Source organism: Oncorhynchus mykiss, unplaced genomic scaffold (assembly GCF_013265735.2).
Source record: "Oncorhynchus mykiss isolate Arlee unplaced genomic scaffold, USDA_OmykA_1.1 un_scaffold_234, whole genome shotgun sequence".
Classification (NCBI taxonomy): domain Eukaryota; kingdom Metazoa; phylum Chordata; class Actinopteri; order Salmoniformes; family Salmonidae; genus Oncorhynchus; species Oncorhynchus mykiss.
The window spans coordinates 153,855-171,746 of record NW_023493700.1 but is presented as its reverse complement, the minus strand read 5'-3'; the positions used below and the strand labels follow the sequence as shown (position 1 = coordinate 171,746).

At 47.6% G+C, this 17,892-nt stretch overlaps 14 non-coding genes across 14 annotated transcripts; all 14 read right to left on the bottom strand.

Annotated features, from left to right (window-relative positions):
• Nucleotides 1–662: 662 nt before the first annotated feature.
• trnai-aau lies at nt 663–736 on the bottom strand. Its single transcript has one exon. It is a non-coding gene; the product is annotated as a tRNA-Ile (tRNA).
• An 880-nt stretch (nt 737–1,616) lies between these two features.
• Nucleotides 1,617–1,689, bottom strand: trnaf-gaa. The gene has a single exon. It is a non-coding gene; the product is annotated as a tRNA-Phe (tRNA).
• A 602-nt stretch (nt 1,690–2,291) lies between these two features.
• trnaf-gaa lies at nt 2,292–2,364 on the bottom strand. The gene has a single exon. It is a non-coding gene; the product is annotated as a tRNA-Phe (tRNA).
• An 82-nt stretch (nt 2,365–2,446) lies between these two features.
• trnai-aau lies at nt 2,447–2,520 on the bottom strand. The gene has a single exon. It is a non-coding gene; the product is annotated as a tRNA-Ile (tRNA).
• A 1,518-nt stretch (nt 2,521–4,038) lies between these two features.
• trnai-aau lies at nt 4,039–4,112 on the bottom strand. The gene has a single exon. It is a non-coding gene; the product is annotated as a tRNA-Ile (tRNA).
• An 881-nt stretch (nt 4,113–4,993) lies between these two features.
• On the bottom strand, nt 4,994–5,066 carry trnaf-gaa. Its single transcript has one exon. It is a non-coding gene; the product is annotated as a tRNA-Phe (tRNA).
• An 82-nt stretch (nt 5,067–5,148) lies between these two features.
• On the bottom strand, nt 5,149–5,222 carry trnai-aau. Its single transcript has one exon. It is a non-coding gene; the product is annotated as a tRNA-Ile (tRNA).
• An 871-nt stretch (nt 5,223–6,093) lies between these two features.
• Nucleotides 6,094–6,166, bottom strand: trnaf-gaa. The gene has a single exon. It is a non-coding gene; the product is annotated as a tRNA-Phe (tRNA).
• Nucleotides 6,167–6,242: 76 nt separating this feature from the next.
• On the bottom strand, nt 6,243–6,316 carry trnai-aau. The gene has a single exon. It is a non-coding gene; the product is annotated as a tRNA-Ile (tRNA).
• A 601-nt stretch (nt 6,317–6,917) lies between these two features.
• On the bottom strand, nt 6,918–6,991 carry trnai-aau. Its single transcript has one exon. It is a non-coding gene; the product is annotated as a tRNA-Ile (tRNA).
• An 881-nt stretch (nt 6,992–7,872) lies between these two features.
• trnaf-gaa lies at nt 7,873–7,945 on the bottom strand. The gene has a single exon. It is a non-coding gene; the product is annotated as a tRNA-Phe (tRNA).
• Nucleotides 7,946–8,027: 82 nt separating this feature from the next.
• On the bottom strand, nt 8,028–8,101 carry trnai-aau. Its single transcript has one exon. It is a non-coding gene; the product is annotated as a tRNA-Ile (tRNA).
• Nucleotides 8,102–8,972: 871 nt separating this feature from the next.
• trnaf-gaa lies at nt 8,973–9,045 on the bottom strand. The gene has a single exon. It is a non-coding gene; the product is annotated as a tRNA-Phe (tRNA).
• Nucleotides 9,046–9,121: 76 nt separating this feature from the next.
• Nucleotides 9,122–9,195, bottom strand: trnai-aau. Its single transcript has one exon. It is a non-coding gene; the product is annotated as a tRNA-Ile (tRNA).
• Nucleotides 9,196–17,892: the final 8,697 nt, after the last annotated feature.

The following is a 17,892-nucleotide window of genomic DNA, read 5'->3' as shown; positions in this document are numbered from 1 at the left end:
GCATGAACCCATGACCTTGGCGTTATTAGCACCACACTCTAACCAACTGAGCTAACCGGCCATTTGCTATTTTGCTCAATTGTTGAAATGCACCGAGCCTCTGCAAGTGCTGGCACGTAAACAAACAAGTCCACCAACAGCATAGCCTGACAAGACTGGACCCTCTAGGTTGCTTCTTGCGGAAATTCCAAACGGCTGGGGAATTAGCTCAAATGCTTTGCATGCGTGAGGTAGTGGGATCGATACCTGCATTCTCCAAAAGCAAATTCTTTCATGGATCCAAGAAAACTCCAGTTCACACTTCATGCAGCCTTGTCTTACGACAACCTACTGTCATGTAAACAATGACAAGAAACTTTCCTGTAACACTGATGTCAAAATGTCAGATGAAAAAGCAAGAAATTACTTACTTTCAGAGGAGCAGAGTAGCACACACCATTGAGGCCCACAAACAAAGCTGTGGATAGTTTCCTTGAAGCCAGAGTATGAAGAAAGAACAAATACAAATGCTGAAACCCGGGATCGAACCAGGGACCTTTAGATCTTCAGTCTAACGCTCTCCCAACTGAGGTATTTCGGCATTTCATTTATTTTAATTCTGTGGCACCCTTGACAATTCACATGCATGTGACTCACAATTTTGACACTCAAAATGTACATCATAGCCAGTACGGGGATCGAACCCATGACCGTGGCGTTATTAGCACCACACTCTAACCAACTGAGCTAACCAGCCATTTGCTATTTTGCTCAATTGTGGCAATGCACCGAGCCTCTGCAAGTGCTGGCACGTAAACAAACAAGTCCACCAACAGCATAGCCTGACAAGACTGGACCCTCTAGGTTGCTTCTTGCGGAAATTCCAAACGTCTGGGGAATTAGCTCAAATGCTTTGCATGCGTGAGGTAGTGGGATCGATGCCTGCATTCTCCAAAAGCAAATTCTTTCATGGATCCAAGAAAACTCCAGTTCACACTTCATGCAGCCTTGTCTTACGACAACCTACTGTCATGTAAACAATGACAAGAAACTGTCATGTAACAATGACAAGAAACTCTCATGTAACACTGATGTCACAATGTCAGATGAAAAAGAAAGACATTACTTACTTTCAGAGGAGCAGCGTATCACACACTCTAACCAACTGAGCTAACCGGCCGCTGGCTACAGAGCACAATTGTTGAGATGCACCGAGCCTCTGTAAGTGCTGGAGCACAAACTAACAAGTCCACCAACAGCATAGCCTGACAAGACTGGACACTCTTGGTTGCTCCTTGTGGCAATTCCAAACAGCTGGGGAATTTGATCAATTGGTATTGTGTTTTCTTAGCATGCTATAGTTAGTGGGATCGATTCCCGCAATCCCCAAAAACATTTTTTGTTGTGGATCCAAGAAAGCTCCAGTTCACACTTCATGCAGCCTTGTCTTACGACAACCTACTGTCATGTAACAATGACAAGCAACTTTCCTGTAACACTGATGTCAAAATGTCAGATGAAAAAGCAAGAAATGACTTACTTTCAGAGGAGCAGCGTAGCACACACCATTGAGGCCCACAAACAAAGCTGTGGATAGTTTCCTTGAAGCCAGAGCATGAAGATAGAACAAATACAAATGCCGAAACCAGGGATCGAACCAGGGACCTTTAGATCTTCAGTCTAACGCTCTCCCAACTGAGCTATTTCGGCAATTCACTAATTTTAATTCTGTGGCACCCTTGACAATTCACATGCATGTGACTCACAATTTTGACACTCAAAATGTACATCATAGCCAATATGGGGATCGAACCCAAGACCTTGGCGTTATTAGCACCACACTCTAACCAACTCAGCTAACCGGCCATTTGCTATTTTGCTCAATTGTTGAAATGCACCGAGCCTCTGCAAGTGCTGGCACGTAAACAAACAAGTCCACCAACAGCATAGCCTGACAAGACTGGACCCTCTAGGTTGCTTCTTGCGGAAATTCCAAACGGCTGGGGAATTAGCTCAAATGCTTTGCATGCGTGAGGTAGTGGGATCGATGCCTGCATTCTCCAAAAGCAAATTCTTTCATGGATCCAAGAAAACTCCAGTTCACACTTCATTCAGCCTTGTCTTACGACAACCTACTGTCATGTAAACAATGACAAGAAATTTTCCTGTAACACTGATGTCAAAATGTCAGATGAAAAAGCAAGAAATTACTTACTTTCAGAGGAGCAGAGTAGCACACACCATTGAGGCCCACAAACAAAGCTGTGGATAGTTTCCTTGAAGCCAGAGCATGAAGAAAGAACAAATACAAATGCCGAAACCCGGGATCGAACCAGGGACCTTTAGATCTTCAGTCTAACGCTCTCCCAACTGAGCTATTTCGGCAATTCACTAATTTTAATTCTGTGGCACCCTTGACAATTCACATGCATGTGACTCACAATTTTGACACTCAAAATGTACATCATAGCCAGTACGGGGATCGAACCCATGACCGTGGCGTTATTAGCACCACACTCTAACCAACTGAGCTAACCAGCCATTTGCTATTTTGCTCAATTGTGGCAATGCACCGAGCCTCTGCAAGTGCTGGCACGTAAACAAACAAGTCCACCAACAGCATAGCCTGACGAGACTGGACCCTCTAGGTTGCTTCTTGCGGAAATTCCAAACGGCTGGGGAATTAGCTCAAATGCTTTGCATGCGTGAGGTAGTGGGATCGATGCCTGCATTCTCCAAAAGCAAATTCTTTCATGGATCCAAGAAAACTCCAGTTCACACTTCATGCAGCCTTGTCTTACGACAACCTACTGTCATGTAAACAATGACAAGAAACTGTCATGTAACAATGACAAGAAACTCTCATGTAACACTGATGTCACAATGTCAGATGAAAAAGAAAGACATTACTTACTTTCAGAGGAGCAGCGTATCACACACTCTAACCAACTGAGCTAACCGGCCGCTGGCTACAGAGCACAATTGTTGAGATGCACCGAGCCTCTGTAAGTGCTGGAGCACAAACTAACAAGTCCACCAACAGCATAGCCTGACAAGACTGGACACTCTTGGTTGCTCCTTGTGGCAATTCCAAACAGCTGGGGAATTTGATCAATTGGTATTGTGTTTGCTTAGCATGCTATAGTTAGTGGGATCGATTCCCGCAATCCCCAAAAACATTTTTTGTTGTGGATCCAAGAAACCTCCAGTTCACACTTCATGCAGCCTTGTCTTACGACAACCTACTGTCATGTAACAATGACAAGCAACTTTCCTGTAACACTGATGTCAAAATGTCAGATGAAAAAGCAAGAAATGACTTACTTTCAGAGGAGCAGCGTAGCACACACCATTGAGGCCCACAAACAAAGCTGTGGATAGTTTCCTTGAAGCCAGAGCATGAACCCATGACCTTGGCGTTATTAGCACCACACTCTAACCAACTGAGCTAACCGGCCATTTGCTATTTTGCTCAATTGTTGAAATGCACCGAGCCTCTGCAAGTGCTGGCACGTAAACAAACAAGTCCACCAACAGCATAGCCTGACAAGACTGGACCCTCTAGGTTGCTTCTTGCGGAAATTCCAAACGGCTGGGGAATTAGCTCAAATGCTTTGCATGCGTGAGGTAGTGGGATCGATACCTGCATTCTCCAAAAGCAAATTCTTTCATGGATCCAAGAAAACTCCAGTTCACACTTCATGCAGCCTTGTCTTACGACAACCTACTGTCATGTAAACAATGACAAGAAACTTTCCTGTAACACTGATGTCAAAATGTCAGATGAAAAAGCAAGAAATTACTTACTTTCAGAGGAGCAGAGTAGCACACACCATTGAGGCCCACAAACAAAGCTGTGGATAGTTTCCTTGAAGCCAGAGTATGAAGAAAGAACAAATACAAATGCTGAAACCCGGGATCGAACCAGGGACCTTTAGATCTTCAGTCTAACGCTCTCCCAACTGAGGTATTTCGGCATTTCATTTATTTTAATTCTGTGGCACCCTTGACAATTCACATGCATGTGACTCACAATTTTGACACTCAAAATGTACATCATAGCCAGTACGGGGATCGAACCCATGACCGTGGCGTTATTAGCACCACACTCTAACCAACTGAGCTAACCAGCCATTTGCTATTTTGCTCAATTGTGGCAATGCACCGAGCCTCTGCAAGTGCTGGCACGTAAACAAACAAGTCCACCAACAGCATAGCCTGACAAGACTGGACCCTCTAGGTTGCTTCTTGCGGAAATTCCAAACGTCTGGGGAATTAGCTCAAATGCTTTGCATGCGTGAGGTAGTGGGATCGATGCCTGCATTCTCCAAAAGCAAATTCTTTCATGGATCCAAGAAAACTCCAGTTCACACTTCATGCAGCCTTGTCTTACGACAACCTACTGTCATGTAAACAATGACAAGAAACTGTCATGTAACAATGACAAGAAACTCTCATGTAACACTGATGTCACAATGTCAGATGAAAAAGAAAGACATTACTTACTTTCAGAGGAGCAGCGTATCACACACTCTAACCAACTGAGCTAACCGGCCGCTGGCTACAGAGCACAATTGTTGAGATGCACCGAGCCTCTGTAAGTGCTGGAGCACAAACTAACAAGTCCACCAACAGCATAGCCTGACAAGACTGGACACTCTTGGTTGCTCCTTGTGGCAATTCCAAACAGCTGGGGAATTTGATCAATTGGTATTGTGTTTTCTTAGCATGCTATAGTTAGTGGGATCGATTCCCGCAATCCCCAAAAACAATTTTTGTTGTGGATCCAAGAAAGCTCCAGTTCACACTTCATGCAGCCTTGTCTTACGACAACCTACTGTCATGTAAACAATGACAAGAAACTTTCCTGTAACACTGATGTCAAAATGTCAGATGAAAAAGCAAGAAATTACTTACTTTCAGAGGAGCAGAGTAGCACACACCATTGAGGCCCACAAACAAAGCTGTGGATAGTTTCCTTGAAGCCAGAGCATGAAGAAAGAACAAATACAAATGCCGAAACCCGGGATCGAACCAGGGACCTTTAGATCTTCAGTCTAACGCTCTCCCAACTGTGCTATTTCGGCAATTCATTTATTTTAATTCTGTGGCACCCTTGACAATTCACATGCATGTGACTCACAATTTTGACACTCAAAATGTACATCATAGCCAGTACGGGGATCGAACCCATGACCGTGGCGTTATTAGCACCACACTCTAACCAACTGAGCTAACCAGCCATTTGCTATTTTGCTCAATTGTGGCAATGCACCGAGCCTCTGCAAGTGCTGGCACGTAAACAAACAAGTCCACCAACAGCATAGCCTGACGAGACTGGACCCTCTAGGTTGCTTCTTGCGGAAATTCCAAACGTCTGGGGAATTAGCTCAAATGCTTTGCATGCGTGAGGTAGTGGGATCGATGCCTGCATTCTCCAAAAGCAAATTCTTTCATGGATCCAAGAAAACTCCAGTTCACACTTCATGCAGCCTTGTCTTACGACAACCTACTGTCATGTAAACAATGACAAGAAACTGTCATGTAACAATGACAAGAAACTCTCATGTAACACTGATGTCACAATGTCAGATGAAAAAGAAAGACATTACTTACTTTCAGAGGAGCAGCGTATCACACACTCTAACCAACTGAGCTAACCGGCCGCTGGCTACAGAGCACAATTGTTGAGATGCACCGAGCCTCTGTAAGTGCTGGAGCACAAACTAACAAGTCCACCAACAGCATAGCCTGACAAGACTGGACACTCTTGGTTGCTCCTTGTGGCAATTCCAAACAGCTGGGGAATTTGATCAATTGGTATTGTGTTTGCTTAGCATGCTATAGTTAGTGGGATCAATCCCCAAAAACAATTTTTGTTGTGGATCCAAGAAAGCTCCAGTTCACACTTCATGCAGCCTTGTCTTACGACAACCTACTGTCATGTAACAATGACAAGCAACTTTCCTGTAACACTGATGTCAAAATGTCAGATGAAAAAGCAAGAAATCACTCAATTTCAGAGGAGCAGCGTAGCACACACCATTGAGGCCCACAAACAAAGCTGTGGATAGTTTCCTTGAAGCCAGAGCATGAAGATAGAACGAATACAAATGCCGAAACCAGGGATCGAACCAGGGACCTTTAGATCTTCAGTCTAACGCTCTCCCAACTGAGCTATTTCGGCATTTCACTAATTCTGTGGCACCCTTGACAATTCACATGCATGTGACTCACAATTTTGACACTCATAATGTACATCATAGCCAGTACGGGGATCTAACCCATGACCTTGGCGTTATTAGCACCACACTCTAACCAACTGAGCTAACCGGCCATTTGCTATTTTGCTCAATTGTTGAAATGCACCGAGCCTCTGCAAGTGCTGGCACGTAAACAAACAAGTCCACCAACAGCATAGCCTGACAAGACTGGACCCTCTAGGTTGCTTCTTGCGGAAATTCCAAACGGCTGGGGAATTAGCTCAAATGCTTTGCATGCGTGAGGTAGTGGGATCGATACCTGCATTCTCCAAAAGCAAATTCTTTCATGGATCCAAGAAAACTCCAGTTCACACTTCATGCAGCCTTGTCTTACGACAACCTACTGTCATGTAAACAATGACAAGAAACTTTCCTGTAACACTGATGTCAAAATGTCAGATGAAAAAGCAAGAAATTACTTACTTTCAGAGGAGCAGAGTAGCACACACCATTGAGGCCCACAAACAAAGCTGTGGATAGTTTCCTTGAAGCCAGAGTATGAAGAAAGAACAAATACAAATGCTGAAACCCGGGATCGAACCAGGGACCTTTAGATCTTCAGTCTAACGCTCTCCCAACTGAGGTATTTCGGCATTTCATTTATTTTAATTCTGTGGCACCCTTGACAATTCACATGCATGTGACTCACAATTTTGACACTCAAAATGTACATCATAGCCAGTACGGGGATCGAACCCATGACCGTGGCGTTATTAGCACCACACTCTAACCAACTGAGCTAACCAGCCATTTGCTATTTTGCTCAATTGTGGCAATGCACCGAGCCTCTGCAAGTGCTGGCACGTAAACAAACAAGTCCACCAACAGCATAGCCTGACAAGACTGGACCCTCTAGGTTGCTTCTTGCGGAAATTCCAAACGTCTGGGGAATTAGCTCAAATGCTTTGCATGCGTGAGGTAGTGGGATCGATGCCTGCATTCTCCAAAAGCAAATTCTTTCATGGATCCAAGAAAACTCCAGTTCACACTTCATGCAGCCTTGTCTTACGACAACCTACTGTCATGTAAACAATGACAAGAAACTGTCATGTAACAATGACAAGAAACTCTCATGTAACACTGATGTCACAATGTCAGATGAAAAAGAAAGACATTACTTACTTTCAGAGGAGCAGCGTATCACACACTCTAACCAACTGAGCTAACCGGCCGCTGGCTACAGAGCACAATTGTTGAGATGCACCGAGCCTCTGTAAGTGCTGGAGCACAAACTAACAAGTCCACCAACAGCATAGCCTGACAAGACTGGACACTCTTGGTTGCTCCTTGTGGCAATTCCAAACAGCTGGGGAATTTGATCAATTGGTATTGTGTTTTCTTAGCATGCTATAGTTAGTGGGATCGATTCCCGCAATCCCCAAAAACAATTTTTGTTGTGGATCCAAGAAAGCTCCAGTTCACACTTCATGCAGCCTTGTCTTACGACAACCTACTGTCATGTAAACAATGACAAGAAACTTTCCTGTAACACTGATGTCAAAATGTCAGATGAAAAAGCAAGAAATTACTTACTTTCAGAGGAGCAGAGTAGCACACACCATTGAGGCCCACAAACAAAGCTGTGGATAGTTTCCTTGAAGCCAGAGCATGAAGAAAGAACAAATACAAATGCCGAAACCCGGGATCGAACCAGGGACCTTTAGATCTTCAGTCTAACGCTCTCCCAACTGTGCTATTTCGGCAATTCATTTATTTTAATTCTGTGGCACCCTTGACAATTCACATGCATGTGACTCACAATTTTGACACTCAAAATGTACATCATAGCCAGTACGGGGATCGAACCCATGACCGTGGCGTTATTAGCACCACACTCTAACCAACTGAGCTAACCAGCCATTTGCTATTTTGCTCAATTGTGGCAATGCACCGAGCCTCTGCAAGTGCTGGCACGTAAACAAACAAGTCCACCAACAGCATAGCCTGACGAGACTGGACCCTCTAGGTTGCTTCTTGCGGAAATTCCAAACGTCTGGGGAATTAGCTCAAATGCTTTGCATGCGTGAGGTAGTGGGATCGATGCCTGCATTCTCCAAAAGCAAATTCTTTCATGGATCCAAGAAAACTCCAGTTCACACTTCATGCAGCCTTGTCTTACGACAACCTACTGTCATGTAAACAATGACAAGAAACTGTCATGTAACAATGACAAGAAACTCTCATGTAACACTGATGTCACAATGTCAGATGAAAAAGAAAGACATTACTTACTTTCAGAGGAGCAGCGTATCACACACTCTAACCAACTGAGCTAACCGGCCGCTGGCTACAGAGCACAATTGTTGAGATGCACCGAGCCTCTGTAAGTGCTGGAGCACAAACTAACAAGTCCACCAACAGCATAGCCTGACAAGACTGGACACTCTTGGTTGCTCCTTGTGGCAATTCCAAACAGCTGGGGAATTTGATCAATTGGTATTGTGTTTGCTTAGCATGCTATAGTTAGTGGGATCAATCCCCAAAAACAATTTTTGTTGTGGATCCAAGAAAGCTCCAGTTCACACTTCATGCAGCCTTGTCTTACGACAACCTACTGTCATGTAACAATGACAAGCAACTTTCCTGTAACACTGATGTCAAAATGTCAGATGAAAAAGCAAGAAATCACTCAATTTCAGAGGAGCAGCGTAGCACACACCATTGAGGCCCACAAACAAAGCTGTGGATAGTTTCCTTGAAGCCAGAGCATGAAGATAGAACGAATACAAATGCCGAAACCAGGGATCGAACCAGGGACCTTTAGATCTTCAGTCTAACGCTCTCCCAACTGAGCTATTTCGGCATTTCACTAATTCTGTGGCACCCTTGACAATTCACATGCATGTGACTCACAATTTTGACACTCATAATGTACATCATAGCCAGTACGGGGATCTAACCCATGACCTTGGCGTTATTAGCACCACACTCTAACCAACTGAGCTAACCGGCCATTTGCTATTTTGCTCAATTGTTGAAATGCACCGAGCCTCTGCAAGTGCTGGCACGTAAACAAACAAGTCCACCAACAGCATAGCCTGACAAGACTGGACCCTCTAGGTTGCTTCTTGCGGAAATTCCAAACGTCTGGGGAATTAGCTCAAATGCTTTGCATGCGTGAGGTAGTGGGATCGATGCCTGCATTCTCCAAAAGCAAATTCTTTCATGGATCCAAGAAAACTCCAGTTCACACTTCATGCAGCCTTGTCTTACGACAACCTACTGTCATGTAAACAATGAAAAGAAACTGTCATGTAACAATGACAAGAAACTCTCATGTAACACTGATGTCACAATGTCAGATGAAAAAGAAAGACATTACTTACTTTCAGAGGAGCAGCGTATCACACACTCTAACCAACTGAGCTAACCGGCCGCTGGCTACAGAGCACAATTGTTGAGATGCACCGAGCCTCTGTAAGTGCTGGAGCACAAACTAACAAGTCCACCAACAGCATAGCCTGACAAGACTGGACACTCTTGGTTGCTCCTTGTGGCAATTCCAAACAGCTGGGGAATTTGATCAATTGGTATTGTGTTAGCTTAGCATGCTATAGTTAGTGGTATCGATTCCCGCAATCCCCAAAAACAATTTTTGTTGTGGATCCAAGAAAGCTCCAGTTCACACTTCATGCAGCCTTGTCTTACGACAACCTACTGTCATGTAACAATGACAAGCAACTTTCCTGTAACACTGATGTCAAAATGTCAGATGAAAAAGCAAGAAATCACTTACTTTCAGAGGAGCAGCGTAGCACACACCATTGAGGCCCACAAACAAAGCTGTGGATAGTTTCCTTGAAGCCAGAGCATGAAGATAGAACAAATACAAATGCCGAAACCAGGGATCGAACCAGGGACCTTTAGATCTTCAGTCTAACGCTCGCCCAACTGAGCTATTTTGGCAATTCACTCATTTTAATTCTGTGGCACCCTTGACAATTCACATGCATGTGACTCACAATTTTGACACTCAAAATGTACATCATAGCCAATATGGGGATCGAACCCATGACCTTGGCGTTATTAGCACCACACTCTAACCAACTCAGCTAACCGGCCATTTGCTATTCTGCTCAATTGTTGAAATGCACCGAGCCTCTGCAAGTGCTGGCACGTAAACAAACAAGTCCACCAACAGCATAGCCTGACAAGACTGGACCCTCTAGGTTGCTTCTTGCGGAAATTCCAAACGGCTGGGGAATTAGCTCAAATGCTTTGCATGCGTGAGGTAGTGGGATCGATGCCTGCATTCTCCAAAAGCCAGCCACTGGCCGTTGAGTGTAAAGAGTCTGCCGTATGCCGTTGAGTGTAGAGAGTCTGAGAGTGTGGTGAGGTTATGCGTGTCTCCCCGCTCTGTGCCCTGTGCTCGTGGGTCAGAGCGACCCAGGCCCTGTGTTTCCAGGGCTCCCACTCTGTGCTCTGTTCTCGTGGGTCAGAGCGACCCTGCCAGCCAATGGCGAGGCGAATGCCATTGAGTGTAGAGAGTCTGAGAGTGTGGCGAGGTTGTGCCTGGTTCCCTGCTCTGTGCTCTGCGCTCGTGGGTCAGAGCGACCCAGCCAGCCACTACGCAGGTCCAGACATGCTCCGCTGTGTGCTAGAGAGTAGCCAAGTTGTTATTGTTGTGCTCTGTGCTCTGCGCTCGTGGGTCAGAGCGACACTGCCAGCCGCTGGCGAGGCGTATGCCGTTGAGTGTAGAGAGTCTGCGAGTGTGGCGAGGTTGTGCCTGGCTCCCCGCTTTGTGCTCTGTGCCCACGTGTCAGAGCAACCCAGCCAGCCACTACCTGTGTTTCCAGGGCTCCCACTCGGTGCTCTGTGCTCGTGGGTCAGAGCGACCCTGCTAGCCACTGGTGGGGCGTATGCCGTTGAGTGTAGAGAGTCTGCGAGTGTGGCGAGGTTGTGCCTGGCTCCCCGCTCTGTGCTCGTGGGTCAGAGTGACCCAGCCAGCCACTACACAGGTCCAGACATGCCCCGCTGTGTGCTAGAGAGCAGCCAAGTGCTATAGTTGTGCTCTGTGCTCTGCGCTCATAGGTCAGAGCGACCCTGCCAGCCACTGGCGAGGTGTATGCCGTTGAGTGTAGAGAGTCTGTGAGTGTGGCGAGGTTGTGCGTGGTTCCCCGCTCTGTGCTCTGCGCTTGTGGGTCAGAGCGATCCTGCCAGCCACTACACAGGTCCAGACATGCCCCGCTGTGTGCTAGAGAGCAGCCAAGTGTTATTATTGTGCTCTGTGCTCTGCGCTCGTGGGTCAAAGCGACACTCCCAGCCGCTGGCGAGGCGTATGCCGTTGAGTGTAGAGGGTCTGCGAGTGTGGCGAGGTTATGCCTGGCTCCCCGCTTTGTGCTCTGTGCCCACGGGTCAGAGCGACCCGGCCAGCCACTACCTGTGTTTCCAGGGCTCCCACTCGGTGCTCTGTGCTCGTGGTTCAGAGCAACAATGCCAGCCGCTGGCGAGGCGTATGCCGTTGAGTGTAGAGAGTCTGCGAGTGTGGCGAGGTTGTTCGTGGATCCCCGCTCTGTGCTGTCTGCTCCTGGGTCAGAGCGATCCAGCCAGCCACTACCTGTGTTTCCAGCGCTCCCGCTCTATGCTCTGCGCTCGGTGGGTCAGAGAGACCCAGCCAGCCACTCCACAGGTCCACACATGCTCAGCTGTGTGCTAGAGAGCAGCTCGGGTGGGGTGGCTCAACTGCACACGGCTACACACGCGCACAAGCGAGCCTCGTGCATTTTCAGGTCTTGGTCTCCCGCGTAAGCCGACCGGCCGGCCGTAGGGAGGGTAATAATATTGTCAGCGGCACACACACCCACACCCACCCACACACACACACAGTGACTGGCGCCCCGCTCTTCACCGCTGCTCAGTGGACCCGATCAGTGGACCCGAGCGGTCATGGCCGTGCGTTTAATGGCATCGCAGGTTCTAGAACAGATCTTGTCCAGTGTGGACCAAGAAGACTACTCAGATTCCCAGGAGGAGGAGGAAGAGGAAGAGGTTTCGGAAGACGAAGATGGGGAGGAATACAACCCCGAGCGCCGCAAGGTCGACGATGCTTCTTCTCACTCTTCTGAGGAAGAGCCCGAGGAAGTCCCCGAGGACGAGCACGAGGACCAACACGAGGAGATCTGACTCCGGACCAAAGGGAGACGTCGTTGCTGTCGAAAAACGGCAAAATCGAATCATCCCGTGGCTTATGGCCGCCACCGCAGGGCCCTCGCGATCTGCCACACCGGGCTGGACGAGACTCCGGGCCCCACGGCCTATGCCGAAACCAGGCCCGTGATATCGCGTCCGCCTTCCACCTGTTTGTCACACCGCCGATAGAAAGGATAATTGTGGAAAAGACGAACCTGCACGGGGCCAGAAAATACGACGATGGCTGGCGACCCATGGACGCCACGGACCTGCGCACCTACGTAGGGCTGCTGATCCTAGTGGGCGTCTACAGGTCCCGAGGCGAGGCCACGGCAAGCCTGTGGGACGCCGAGAGCGGCAGGACCATGTTCCGAGCCACCATGCCGCTCTAGGTCTTTCACAGGTACTCGTGGCAGCTGCGATTCGACGACCGCCAGTCGAGACCCGCCAGACTCGCCACGGACAAACTCGCAGCCATACGAGAGGTCTGGGACATGTGGGAGGCACGGCTGCTGGCCCTCTACAACCCGGGGCCTGACGTGACGGTGGACGAGCAACTGGTCCCGTTCAGAGGTACTGTGCGTGCGTGTGCGTGACAGCATTAGCAGCAGTAGCAGCGTGTGTAACACAAAAGGTCGTTGGCCCCAATGAGAGAGTAACAAGGCTAATCTCTTCTCCCCTTATCCCCAGCAAGCCGGCGAAATACGTCTTATGTGGGTGGCCTGCGACGCCAAGTCCAGCTACGCTTGGAGGATGCAGGTGTACACCGGCAAGGCAGCCAGCGGAGGCCCCGAGAAGAACCAGGGGATCCGTGTCGTCCTCGATCTGACAACGGGACTGAGCGGTCGCAACGTCACCTGTGACAACTTCTTTACCTCCTACGAACTGGAATGGCGGCTCCTCGAGAGGAACCTCACCATGGTGGGCACGTTGAGAAAGAACAAGGCCGAACTCCCGCCCGCGCTGCTCGAGTCCAACGGCAGACAGGCCCTGTCCTCCAGGTTTGCCTTCACGCCCACCGCCACTCTAGTGTCCTACCTGGCAAAGAAAAACAAGAACGTTCTACTTTTGAGCACGCTGCAACATTAGCGATCGCCGCGACAGGAAGCCGGCCGTCATCCTAGACTACAACTGCAACAAGGGCGGCGTGGACAACCTAGACAAGGTGGTCGGCACCTACAGCTGCAGACGGATGACTGCCCTCTGGCCCCTGGTCGTCTTCCACAACATCTTCGACGTGTCCTCCTACAACGCCTTTGTCACATGGCGAGAGATCAAGCCTGACTGGATGCCTTGCAAGCGGAACAAGCGCAGGGTGTTCCTCGAGCAGCTGGGAAAGGCACTTGTGAAGCCGCTGATCCAAAGAAGGCAGCATCTCCCCCGCACCGAAGCGGCGTCAGCACTTGTCAAAGTCCTACAGAGTGCTACGGCGGCTTGTGATCAACAGCGCGAGGAGCCCGCCACTGGAACCGCCGCTGCCCCGCTCGCTGCCCCAGCCACCGGGGCAAGTAAGAGGAAGAGGTGTCAGCTCTGTCCACCCAAGAAGGACTCCAAGACACACACGGTGTGCTGCAGGTGTAAGAAATACATCTGCAAAGGCTGTTCACACGCATACTGTCACACTTGCGCACATTGGGCCTTTAGCCAGGACGGGAACAGGGTGACCCGGAGGACGCGGGGACTAGACACAATACGAGGACGACGGGAGGGATAACAATACATAACAGCCATACCCAAAGTCACAATGCCCGCAACACAGGGAAGGTAGTGTAGAGGGGGGGGGGGGGGGGGGGGGCGTTTTTAAAACCGATAAACAAACCCACACGGGGCCCAAGGGCACACGGGGAGCAGACTGCTGGAAATCAAACAGTGGCCTGCCCGTGAAATGTCCAGGATGTGAGTTTTGAGGCAGGTCCTCCCACTATTGTCCACCCGTATCCAACAGTCGCTATTGTATCCAACTTACTACTACAGGGAAGTGCCTAAATATCAGGTTGGGTTGTTAAAACAGTTTACATGTCTTAACACTGGGAAAGAAGTATCAGCTATATTCAGCATGTATGTTACGGCTAACCTGTTCATCTTTGTTGCAGCAATGCACTTGTATCTAAATGTGCATCTGTATGGGCAGCACGGTGGCAACAGTGATGACCCTGTATTTAACAAAGATTACCCGGGTATGGATGGGGGACTTGATCTTGACGGTGAATATCGGGCTATGGATGGGGGACCTGAGTTTGATGGAGAGCAGGGTTGTGAATGGAGGACCTGAGTTTGACAACCCTCTGTTAAAAGGTAGATCTAAAGTGTCCTGGGCTATCCTAGGTGGTTCGAGTGACCACTCTATACCTGACCTCATTGGGGTAGACAAAGGTTATTGCTACGGGGACATTTGTAGGGAATATGACACATGGAACGTTACTTACCGGGTGACATTGATCGGCAAAAAAAAAGTCAGTGAAAAGTCAGTGAACCAAATTGCATTTGTACTGCCCAAATGGTATATATCACTATGTTAAGCCCTGAATCAACCTAGGTCCATATGTCTTGTATGATGAGAGAGAAGAGGGACTGAAAAACTGCCAGGTAGGCCAGCTGAACATTTATTCAAAACATCCTCAATAGGCACTGATGAAGATTTGGTCTAAAGTGCATTTAGTGGCTTAAAAACGCGATGCAATTTCTAAAGGCGGCAACTTATTAGCAGCAAAACCTTGTGTCTTCATTTTGATGTCTCCAAATTGACTTTAGTTGCAGTGTAACGTTAGCTAGCTAGCTAAGAGATTAAGTGGAGACCACAACATTTTTTCTTACAAACATTGCTAGTTAATGACAACATTTCCATCTGTCTAAAGTAAATTCGATGACATGATGATAATGGCAGCCGTTTCCTACTAAATATTTGCCTACTTTAGCAATGTCATCGTATTTCGAAGCCACTATAGTTGTCACGAATCCCGCTTCCTGAGTCTGTGTTTGCCTGTGTTTCTGTCCTGGAGTGTGTTTCCGATGTCCTGGAACGCACCCTGTCTGGTTGCCGGGCGAATTAGCTTGTTGGGAGATCGATGTTCACCCGCACCTGTATCCCATCAGTAATCTGCACACCTGTCCTGATCATCACCTCTCCCCTTCAAAAGCTCTGACCTGACATCCATTCCCTGCCGGATCGTTAGCCATGAACAGTATGTTGTGCCAGAGTATCAGCCTCAAGTTGGATAGAATTTGTTTTGTTGTTTGTTACGTATTGCTTGCCTTGAACTTACCTCTGTTTGTTCTGTCTTCAGTTACTCACCCGGATCATTTACCCCATTCCCGCCTGGTCGTCAGAGGATTCCGCTTCCCCATTGGATCCACCTATTTACTCCCATCAACTCATCACCGCTACCCGCTACACCACCTGGATATATCTACCCATTCACTTGTAAATAAATACTCACCTTTTTCCTACTCTCCTTGTCCTGGTCTGCTTCTGGGTTCGATTTTGAAGAATCGTGACAATAGTGTAATTTAGGCGAAACAGTCATAGCTCCCATTCAAAGTAATTTACTTTCGGACATCAATGTGTCTGTAGAACGTTGATAACAATGCCAATGACTTGACCGCGTGATGGAGTTGCAACCCATGAAAATGTAAGCTCCAATTCAGATACCTACTGACTTTGTCTCTACAAATGTGATCAAGTTGCTTGTCTCACGCAACATACATTACAGATCACATTTACGGAACGTGTCTCTCTCTGATTTACTGTCACCGTCTCTCTCTCAGGCACAGACCTATCAGGAAACGTTATCTTCTATGGGAAGGGTTTTGTACGGTTAGACCGACGAGACACATCGAGTCTTCAACTGTCTGCCTGACTTCACCGCCATTGGGCGGGCGCCCTTCGCCGCCCCCTGGACCTCTCCTTTCTTTGGACCTCTCTCTTCTTGCTCAACACCGACATCTGAAGCTATCACGAGATATCAGGCACGTCCAGTATTAGGCACTTTCAGGTTCAGAGAAAAGCACCAGGCATAAAGTGGCTCTTAACAACTCCACAAGGCTACAGGGCCAGATGGATTACCAGGACATGTACTCAGAGCCAGGGGCAGGCCTTAGGTTTTAGAAGTGGTGGGAGGTCTGGGGGACCTCCCTATGAATTTCTGGGTCATCTAAAGCTCATTTCTACACAATCTAATACTACCATTTTAGGGTCATGTTGTGGTCACTTTTATTATAAATCAGAATGTGTTCAGGTCCTAAAATGAACCCCCACCAACTGCCAAATGGAGGTAGATTTTGGCAGTGTTGGGTAAGATGTCTATTTCACTAGCCACGTTGATGGGAGGTCAGGGCTCCACAGTGCCAGCATTTCACTCACTTGTAAATCAAAATAGTCAAGCATGATCACATTTACAGTAAAATACATGCTGCAGTAGCTGTATTTCTGCTGTTTTGTTTCATAGCTGGTAAATGACTCGCATAAAGTCAAAGAACTACAAATTCTATATAGCCTATCCCACCTTGTGCTGCAACACTGTCTGGCTGGGGGTTGTGCACACATGACGATCTGAGTGAAAGATACATTTTTAGAAGCGCTGCGCATAGGAATAAAAGTTGGTCTAATTTACTTGAAACTAAAGACTACTGGAGGGAGACTTGGTCCTTGTGTTTCTTGGCTATTTACATTGTTTTGTTCACAAGCTACGTTGTTTTTCAATGTTTGAGTTTCAACTGCTAGGGAAGAGAAGACAAAGCTGCTACTAGTCAGACTCAATCTCACAGGTAGTGGTGGGGAGTCGACTTCAAAAGAATCGAGTCTGTCCACTCACGGTGTCAACTACAATTTTTGGGTGTCAAGCTTGGCGGAATGGACTCCTCAGATTTAGTATTTTCTGCAATGGAGGAAACTATTTTCCATGGTTTACTTCAACAGCACAAACTCTCGCATCTTTCACAGCAAAGAAAGACGGAGTTAGCAATGGAGAGAGAGAGAGAGAGATGGGAGGGGCAAAGCCAGGCATAGGTAGGCACAGAGTTAGCGATGGAGAGAGAGAGAGAGTGGGAGGGGCAAAGCCAGGCATAGGTAGGCATGTTGGCCACCAGGCAGACAGTCAGAAATGTGCAACTGTTTTCCGTAGTCTACTTCAAGAACACAAATTCTTGGATCTTTCACAGCCAAGAAAGATGAAGTCAGCAATAGAGAGAGTGAAATTGGAGGGGCAAAGCCAGGCATAAGTAGGCATGTTGGCGACCACGCAGACAGTCAGAAACGTGCATCAGTAATCAACAGATTTAGGCTATAGGCTATTGCAATGCTGTATTGTGCAATTTCTTGGCTTGCAATGTCACGTGCAAGTTCACTAAAGTAAGGGCTATCAATGAGTATGCTGAACTATTCAACATGCAACAGACCGAAGAGAAATGCACACTAGCATTTTTCATAGCGAATAGAAAGGGGAGCAGGCGAGGAAGAGTGAGGATCGGAGCAGGCAGAGAGACAGTCAACCATGCGCATAGGGTATACCAGTGGTTCCTAACT